Source organism: Eptesicus fuscus, chromosome 7 (genome assembly GCF_027574615.1).
Source record: "Eptesicus fuscus isolate TK198812 chromosome 7, DD_ASM_mEF_20220401, whole genome shotgun sequence".
Classification (NCBI taxonomy): Eukaryota; Metazoa; Chordata; class Mammalia; order Chiroptera; family Vespertilionidae; genus Eptesicus; species Eptesicus fuscus.
Window position 1 is genome coordinate 53,518,527 of NC_072479.1, and position 10,124 is coordinate 53,528,650.

A 10,124-nucleotide genomic window follows, 5' to 3' on the forward strand; every position below is an offset into this window, starting at 1 on the left:
GTACTGCATTGGCCTTCTAACTCGTCTCTCATTCTCCTCAATGCTGTCAAGAGAACATTTAAGGAGGCAGCTACCTATCTCATGCATTAGATTGTGGACTCTTAAGAATAGGAATTAAGTCCTTTGTTCTCTGTGCCCCAGGGCCTCAGTATTCCCAGTAGTACAGATGAGTGTTCACTGTTTTTGAATGAATAAATCATGAGTAGTATGAAGGGAGAAAATTTTGTACCCACATTCTTGGAGTGCAGTGGTTTCTTGGCTCCAGCAGGGGTCAGCCGGGCACAGCCTTTTCATCTGGCTTAATATGTGAGAGGTTTCTAGTCCTTTTTAAAAAATATTTTTTTAATTGATTTCAGAGAGGAAGGGAGAGGGAGGGAGAGATACAAACATCAATGATGAGAGAGAATCATCGATCGGCTGCCTTTCGCACACCCCCTACTGGGGATCTAGCCTGCAGCCCCAGGCATGTGCTCTGAACAGAATCTAACTGCAACCTCCTGATTCATAGGTTGACGCTCAATCACTGAGCAACACCGGCAGGGCAAGGTGTCTATTCCTTTTAAGCCTAGGAGCAAATGGGTAGAGGATAAATTTCCTTCAGAATCCTCCTCTGTCAGTACTTTTTGCATTTTGGTAATAATGAGAGGAAAATTTCTGGATTATGTTCAGATCTTGAGAGCTGAAGCAAATAGTTTCTTAAAACCTGTCATCTCTTGCATTATTTCACTTTTACAGATGGACTATCCATCTAATAAACTCACATCATTCAGATGATTTACCTGCATCGTTGCTAATGAACAAGTAATTAATTCTTAACATTTTCATGCATAATAATTAGGAAGTGATAAAATTTTACTTGATGAACAAAGGGGAAAAGACATTTAAGGGATAGGGGACAGTTTAGGCTAAAGCACTGGGTTATGAAACAGAATGGAATGTCTGAGGAGCCACAGAAGCACAATATTGCCAGCGTCTCATGCTGGGGTGATAAGGAGAGCAGTTGGAAAAGTTGAGGCTGGATTATGAAGAGTCATATATGCCGTGATGAGAATCTTTCAGCTCTTCCAGAAAGTAGCCAGAGGTGACCCCGGAAAATGGTTCACTATTCACTTGACCCAGAACACCCCACAAAATCACGCAAATCAAGAAGTGCAAATCTTCGTGTTCACTTTAAGGACACTCATGAAACTGCCCAGGCCATCAAGGGTATCCATATCTGAAAAGCCACCAAGTATCTGAAGGATGTCACATTACAGAAGCGATGTGTGCTGTCTCATCGTTACCATGGTAGAGTTGGTAGGTGTACCTAGGCCAAACAAGAGCTGGACAGAGGGTCAGTGGGCCAAAAAAGAGTGCTGAATTTTTGCTGCACATGCTTGAAAATGCAGAGAGTAATGCTGAACTTAGGGTTTAGATGTACATTCTCTGGTCACTGAGCCCATCCAGGTAAACAAAGCTCCCAAGATGCGACGCAGAATTTACAGAGCCCATGGGCAGATTATCCCATACATGAGCTCTCCCTGCCATACTGAGATGGGGTGGGGGGCGGGGGAGGGGGAGCAGCTTGTTTCTAAACCAGAAGAAGTTGCACAGAAGAAAAAAATATCCCAGCCCTAGCCAATTTGGCTCAGTGGATATAGCATCAGCCTGTGGACTGAGGGGTCCCAGGTTCGATTCCGGCCAGGGGCACATGCCTGGGTTGCAGGCTCAATCCCCAGTGTGGGGCGTGCAGGGGGCAGCCAGTCAATGGGTGATTCTCTTTCATCATTGATGTTTCTATCTCTCCCTCTCCCTTCCTTTCTGAAATCAATAAAAATATATTAAAGAAAAAGACAACCCAGAAGAAACTAAAGAAATAAAAACTTACAGCCTGGGAGTAAATTCAGCATAAAAGAAATACTATTAATAAAAGTAAAAGAAAAGATCTTTCAGGCATTCAAGAGCTGTTGGAGGGAATACATGGAAATGACAAATTACTTTTATAAAGGTAAGGCTTGCAGCAACATGGAAAATTAATTAAAGGGGATGAGACTAGAAACAGGGTCTGAGGCCACTGGAGTTCTCAGATGAGACATGGTGTGGGCTCAGCTATCTAAGAAGTAGAATTGATGGAGCTTTCGTGACTGGTTACATGGGATGAGGGATGGGGGAAGGAAAGTTAATTCATAGGTTTCTGATTTAATGAGGGGATACAGAAGAGAAAGCATGTTTGGATGGGGGAAAGATAATTAGTTGAGTTTTAGATGGGCTGAATTTGAGGTGTCTATGGGATACCCAGGGGGAATGGTCTGTAGATATGTGGATATAAATTTTAAGAGAGAGGTGAAGTCATTCAAGGAGGAGGTGTAAACTTAAGTAGGGAAAAATTGAAGGTGCAATCCTAAGGAATACAGTACCTGAGACAACACATATGAAGGGCTTAGAATGGAACCTGACCCATAGTGAGCATTGGTCTGCCTGGCTAGGGGTTGTATCTAACTTTGTAGGTAAGGAAAGGGAGAAGGAGGCAAGAACAGAATGGACCAGTTTATTTTCACTCTATTTCTTGGATTACTATATATATATTGATTTCAGAGAGAAAGGGAGAGGAAGAGAGAGAGATAGAAACATCAATGATGAGAGAGAATCATTGCTCGGCTGCCTCCTGCATGCCCCTTACTGGGGATCGAGCCTGCAACCTGGGCATGTGCCCTTGAGTGGAATCGAACCTGGGACCTTTCAGTCAGAAGGCCAACGCTCTATCCACTGAGCCAAACCAGCCAGGGCGGATTACCCTATTTCTAACAGGTGGGGGCCCTGGCCTGATCCATGGATGGGAGAGGAATGATGCACTCAGAGCTTGGTTATTATTCTGACTTTGCCAGGAGTCAGCAGTCAGCAAAGTATAACCAGAGAAAGAGAGAGAAGGGGGGCCCCGGAGCTAGCCAAAGGGGCTGCTAGGCTGGCTTGTGCTATGCTGGGGCTTTTTTCCTGCTGAAACACAATGGAGCTGGGTTACATGCTGACCTGGCATTCTGGGAATGGGGCTGGGATAGAGATTTCACACGGTGGAAACAGAGAGGGATGGCCACTCAGCCCCTTAGGACCATAGCTCTCTTCAACCACATCTTAATCGCTAAAGAGGATGTTTAATACTTGGCAATTATAAATTATTTATATATGATTAATTCATGAATCAGTCATTTATATTTTTATTTAGGGCAGCTAACAACATATGTATATTGCTTGGGCATATCTCATTTGATCCTCACACAATCCTATAAGATCTGCAAGGCAGATATTTTGATGGAACTCAAACATGGGTTATTCTTTAGGTCCTGGTGATATGGGCTGGCTTGGGAGTTGCTTCAGAAAGGTGATGAATCAGTCCTGGACACTTCATAGGTAGCTACAATAAATCATGTGGAACCCACTGTGGAGAAATATTGCAAGACAAATAGCTCTGCCTGAAGGTTCCCTGAGCTTTATAGACTCATTTGCTCCCCAGTAGTATGGATCATGCTCCCTATGGCACCTCTCTGGAATTGAGAAATGGTGCCTTCTTTATCAAAGCGGGGGACTAAATTGGGATCATTAGCCCCAGGAATATAAAGAGGTTGAAAAACTGATCATTAGTAATCAAGAGATAATTCAATCAAGTGTAGAGATAGATGAGACTCCAGGATGATTACTACTATAAGCCATAAAATAACTTCGTAACTACTCCAGTTTGTTATTTTACAAATCATTTTTCTCCATTTTCATAGTTACTAGTGGAAAAAACCTTCACGAATGTCTGTATGTTTAAGGCAAGAAGAGAGAAGGGTAGCCCTAGCCAGTTTGGCTCAGTGGATAGAGTGTCAGCCTGCAGACTGAAGGGTCCCAGGTTCGATTCCATTAAAGAGCACAGGCCCGGGTTGCAGGTTTGCCAATCAATGATTCTCTCTCATCTGATGTTTCTATCTCTCTCTCTCCTCTCCCTTCCTCTCTGAAATCAATAGAAATATATATTTTTTAAAAAAAGAGAGAGAGAGAGCAGAGAGAATGTTTCACTCTAGGGCAGTAGTTCTCAACCTCTCTCATGCCGCAACCCTTTAATACAGTTCCTCATGTTGTGGTGACCCCCAACCATAAAATTATTTTCGTTTCTACTTCATAACTGTAATTTTGCTACTGTTAAATAATAGTAATGTAAATATCTGTGTTTTCCGATGGTCTTAGGTTCTACAGCAGCGGTTCTCAACCTGTGGGTCAACCCACAGGTTGAGAACCGATAGCAGGGTCTAGGGCATTTGCCTCCTGCACATGCCCTAGAGTGAAATATTTTTGCAAATCCTGAAAAGAATACCAAGATGAATTGGAGCGTGTCCTGGATGATCCAAGGAGTATTGACCCCAGGAATCCCCTGCATTCCCAGGCAATTTTTTTAAAAATATATTTTATTGATTTTTTTACAGAGAGAAAGAGAGAGGGACAGAGAGCCAGAAACATCGATGAGAGAGAAACATCGATCAGCTGCCTCCCGCACACCCCACACTGGGGATGTGTCCGCAACCCAGGTACATGCCCTCGACCGGAATCGAACCTGGGACCCTTTAGTCCGCAGGCCAACGCTCTATCCACTGAGCCAAAGCGGTTTCGACCCCAGGCAATTTTTTTTTTTTAAATGAATCTTTATTGTTCAGATTACAATTGTTTCTCCTTTTTCCCCACATATCTCCCCACCACCCAGTTCCCACCCCCCCTCTGCCATTACCTCCCCCCCCCCCCGCTGTCCTTATCCATAGGTGTATGATTTTTGTCCAGTCTCTTCCCATACTCCCCACACAGACACCCCTTTCCCCCTGAGAATTATCAATCCACTCCCATTCTATGCCTCTGATTCTAATAAGTTTATCAGTTTATTCTGTTCCTCAGATTTTTAATTCACTTGACTTTTAGATTCACTTGTTGATAGATATGTATTTGTTGTTCATAATTTTTATCTTTCTTCTTCTTTTTCCTCTTTTTAAGGAATACCTTTCAGCATTTCATATAATGCTGGTTTGGTGGTGATGAACTCCTTTAGCTTTTTCTTATCTGTGAAGGTCTTTATCTGCCCTTCAATTCTGAATGATAACTTTGCTGGGTAGAGTAGTCTTGGTTGTAGGTTCCTGCTATTCATCACTTTGAATATTTCTTGCCACTCCCATCTGGCCTGCATGGTTTCTGTTGAGAAATTAGCTGATAATCGTATGGGAGCTCCCTTGTAGGTAACTAACTGTTTTTCTCTTGCTGCTTGTAAGATTCTCTCTTTGTCTTTTGCTCTTGGCATTTTAATTATGATGTGTCTTGGTGTAGTCCTCTTTGGATTCCTTTTGTTTGGGGTTCTGTGCGCTTCCTGGACTTGTAAGTCTATTTCTTTCATCAGGTGGGGGAAGTTTTCGTTCATTATTTCTTCAAATAGGTTTTCAGCATCTTGCTCTCTCTCTTCTTCTGGTACCCCCATAATTCTGATGTTGGTTCGCTTGAAGTTGTCCCAGAGGCTTCTTACACTATCTTCAACTTTCTGAATTCTCTTCTCTTCATGCTTCTCTGGAGGAGTGTCCTTGGCCTCTTTGTATTCCAAATCTTTGAGTTGATTATTGCAATCCTCTAGTCTGCTTTTGACGACCCCAGGCAATTTTTAAAAGACACTTTCCTTTGCAGATTCCAATGGCCCATTTGTTAGTTCTGTGCCCACTGGCTTGACCCTCTCCAACAGTGTCCTATGTCTTGACCCACAGCACAGCAGCCATCCTGGCCTTGATCCTCTTCTACCTGACACTGCCTCAGATGGTTGCAACCCAGCTGGTCAACCAGATTAGCAGCAGCTCCCCTCCCTGAATAGGGTAGCACTAGGTAGGTAAGGAGTTGTATGGCTGATAAGACTTTAAGGAAGTCTAAGCTCCCCTCCAGGCGTGCCTCAGGGCTTGAGTGTCGACCTATGAACCAGGAGGTCATTGTTCGATTCCTGGTCGGGGCATATGCCCAGGTTACAGCCTCGATTCCTAGTGTGGGGTGTACAGGAGGCAGTTGATCAATGATACTCTCTCATCATTAATGTTTCTAGCTCTCTCTCTCCCTCCAGCTTCCTTTCTGAAATCAATAAAAAAAAATTTTTTTAAGACTTTAAGGAACAAAAAAGGGAGCACCTGTGCTCTGCATCCTCTCATTGAGCCAATATCATGCAGATAGACCAATGAGGTTTTGTTCAGCAATTCAGGAATTTGGGTGACTTGCTGCAGACCCTTTGCTTAAAGCTTCTTTGGTGCATGGATCATGGGGCCTGAGGACAATGGGAGGATGTATGTGTCCTCCCACCCCTTGTCCTAGTCTCCTCTGGTGAGCAAGAGGACTCATAGACCAAACGAGTATGGAGTTTTTCTCTACTCTCCAGCTCGTACTCACCATGTTTGCTGTGTCTTCCCCCACAATGTAGGGGGTTTGAGGGGGATGGCAGCCTGGTGATGGGTCTCTCAGTGACTGCTGGAGCACCAGCATGGGTAAGAACCCCACCCATACCAAACAGGGGGCTTGGGGAAGGCTGGATTCTACTCCTCAAGGGAGAGATAGTTGTTTTTTGTGTTTGTGTTTTAAGAAGCTAGATTAATAGAAAACATTGAATATGCTAATTATATCTAAATCAATGCAAAAACTCCCTAGTTTGCAAGTTTGGCATTCCACTGAGTGGAGAGGCTGGTGTGAAAGGAAATGGGCTGGCATTCAGTCCTCCAGGGGGAGGTTTAATGAGGAATAAAGGAGAGAGGTTGGTACCATCAAATAAGGAAATTTAATCATTTTTAGATATGTTTGTATTTATTGAAGAGAGAGAGGAAGGGAGAGGAAGGGAGAGATAGAACCATCAACGAGAAAAACATCTATCAGCTGCTTCCTGCACACCCCCTCCCAAGGATTGGGCCTGAAACCCAGCATGTGCCTTGACCATGTTGAACTGGCGACCTTTTGGTGCATGGGATGATTCTCAACCAATTGAGCCACAGCAGCCAGGGCAGAAATCTAACCATTTTGTTTGGTGTCTATAAAGGAACCAAATTAGCTGCTCTTTGCCCTCTGTCTCTTATTATAAGAGGTTACAGAGTTGGTGGTTTGGTATAATCCCTTCCTGGGAATAAAACCCTTGTCGAATGCCTCCTGTTTATTAACTGCTTTATTCTGTGTTAGGCACTATACTAGGCCTTTACCTACATTATCTTTATTGTTTTTTAATCCTCACCTGAGGATATATTTTTATTCATTTTGAGAGAGAGAGAGAGAGAGAGAGAGAAACATTGATGTAAGAGAAACATTGATCAGTTGCCTTCCGCACATACCCCCACTGTGGAGCGAACCCACAACCTTTTGGTGTAGAGGACAACACCTCAACCAACTGAGCCACTCAGCCAGGGCTACCTACATAATCCTATTTGATAAGATGAAGCCCAGAGAGCTTACATTAATTTATTCAGTAAATGTGTCAAGCATGGGTTTGGAGTGGTGAACAAATCAGACACATCGCTACTTCCCTGGAGGTCATATTTAGTGGGAATAGCTTCCTCACCTAGGAGGTGGTAAAGCCAAGATTTTTGTTGTTGCTGCTGTTCTTAATGGATTTCAAGTGTACGGAATAGTTCTTTGTTTATGACATCTTCTCCTCGTTGGCCTATGTATGGCTCACACTTACTTGGTGTCTTTTTAAGATAATACTCACTCATCATTATTAACCATCCACCCACAAGTAAAACTAGAACCTTGACAGTCACAGAAATCAACACACACGCACACATATATGTTTTCTTTTTTGTGTAGTTTCATCTCATTTATAGTATTCTGAGAAGCATATTTTCATTTAGATGTTTTTTAACTTTACAAAAAGGTTACCATGCCATGCATAGTCTGCTGGCACTATTATTTGTTTGATATTTTATTGCTAAGATTCATCCCTAATACTGAGTGTTACTGTGGGGTTCACTCACTTTGCTGAATAGTTTCCATTGTGTAAATATACCACTGCTTATTCATCTATTCTCCTGTTCATGGACACTAGGGTTACTTCAAGTGTTTTGCTGTTGTGAACAGTGCTGCTCTGTGGATGTCTCCTGGTGGAGGTATAGAAAGGTTTCTCTTGGGTATATAAGTGAGCAGTGAAATTCCCGAGTCAGAAAGCATGTGTTTGTTTACCTTTACAAGAGGTTGCTATACTGTGTTCCAAATGGTTATCCCAATTCACACTCCCACCAGCAGTCATAACTAGTTCTGTCCCATATCTAAACCAAAGTCTCGGTTGCTAAAGTCTTTGCTCTTAATACCACGTGTACTACCTCTCTCGTATCCAGGGGTCCTTATTTGTTTGTTTGTTTGTTTGTTTATTATTTTTATTGATTTCAGAGAGGAATGGAGAGTGAGAGAAAGATACAAACCTCAATGATGAGAGAGGATCATTGATCGGCAGCCTCCTGTATGTTCCCTACTGGGGATTGAGCCCGCAACCCAGGCATGTGCCCTGACTGGGAATTGAACCATGACCTCCTGGTTCATAGGTCGACACTCAACCACTGAGCCACACCAGCTGGGCCAGGGTCCTTTTTTAGAAGCAACACGAACCCTGTTCACTCTCTGGGTCCAGCAGTGATGACTGGCATCTGGGAGCATCACTGGGCAAAGGGTTACAAGGCCTGAAGTCAGGAGATCGGTGAAGCTCATAAAACATGAGACTCCAAGACACTCTGATAGGTTGTCCCTCTTCCATGAAATTGGAAGCTCCAGTTCACTTGGGTGCCCTCTAACCTGTTCTCAGCAACTTCTGCCTTTGTTGTAACCTAGCCTGTCCATCCCCAAGCTGGATATAGGAGGAGAAGAGGAGCATAAGCCTGATCTGTGTTCCTCCTCTCTCCCCACAGGTATTCTGGATGGGACCGATGCTCAGCACCAATATTGCAGGCCTAGCCTTCACATTTTTGTTCTCCTCTGGTGCTTCACGAGAAAAGCTTGTGGCCTCTATGCTACAATGTGGAGATAGTGAAGCATACCAGTGTTTCTCATTTGCCTTCACCCCCACACAACCCCCACTTCTAGGTTCCAAGACCCTCACCAAACTCGAGCACAACTAAACCTCTTTCTTCAAGCTTCCCTTCTCCATCCTGTCCTTTCCTCTCTTTTGACCAGCCTGATTCCCCACGTATCCCCAGCCCTTCCTTTCCCAAAGAATCAAAGTTTAGGACTCCAGTGTCCTGATCACAGCCATATTATTAGGAGGCATCAAACCCTCCCATTGCTTCATAGCCATGACTGTTTCTTTCCTTCCGGTACCTCCTGCTAGGCCTTGTGAGTTAGGGAAGGTGAAGTGAAAGCTGATTCTGGGATTTAACCCTTTCCTCTCCCCAGTCCTCCAACCTCACTTCCAACCTATCCATGGAAGATAGCTTCTTCCCCCTCTCTGTCTCTGTGCTTGAAAGGCAGGCTGAGGGTTGGGAAAGGAAGGTGCTGGCATGGGTTGGGGGTGGGGAACCCGGGCTCTGAGAAAGCCAGACACAGCAGAACTATTCTTGTCCCAGAGCTGCAGGGTGCACAGATTCCAGCCCAAACCAGCCAATAGAAGAAGGCCCTCTAATCCCAGAGAACTAAAGAATTATTTTTTCAGTTATCCAACATCCCTGCTGCACCTCACTCCCGACCCCCACCCTCACCCTTACCCCTGGCTGACTCAGAGGAGTCTGGAAGCCCCCAGGAGCACATTCTCCTACTCCGTGAGGTGAACTCAGCTGAGGAATGTTCTAATATAGATGTCAGTCAGGACTCTGAACCCCAACTTTGACATGGAAAGAAAGGGATCTTCCCCGATTCTTGGTCCTTTTCTATCGGAGCCTCCCCAGCCCTGACCCTACCGCCACCATAACACCCATGGCTCTGCTCACCTCCCAGTGGAGGAGGGAGAGGAAAGTCCAGCAGCTTTATCAGAGGCCTGAGAGTGGGCCGGCCCTCGGCAGCTATGAAAGGGTTAAGAGGCTGGGCCAGCCACTTCAGCCCGCCCCTCCCAGGGATTCAGAGTCCTCTATAAAGGGGATGCGCCACCCAAATCAGGCCAAGGAGGTATCAGGGACCCAGGCACTGTGCCCATCCCCTCTGCC

General features: G+C 44.6%; 1 pseudogene; it reads left to right on the plus strand.

Moving 5' to 3' along the window:
- The first annotated feature begins 1,094 nt into the window (after positions 1-1,094).
- Positions 1,095-1,880, plus strand: LOC129149864 (60S ribosomal protein L17-like; annotated as a pseudogene).
- The last annotated feature ends 8,244 nt before the right edge of the window (positions 1,881-10,124 follow it).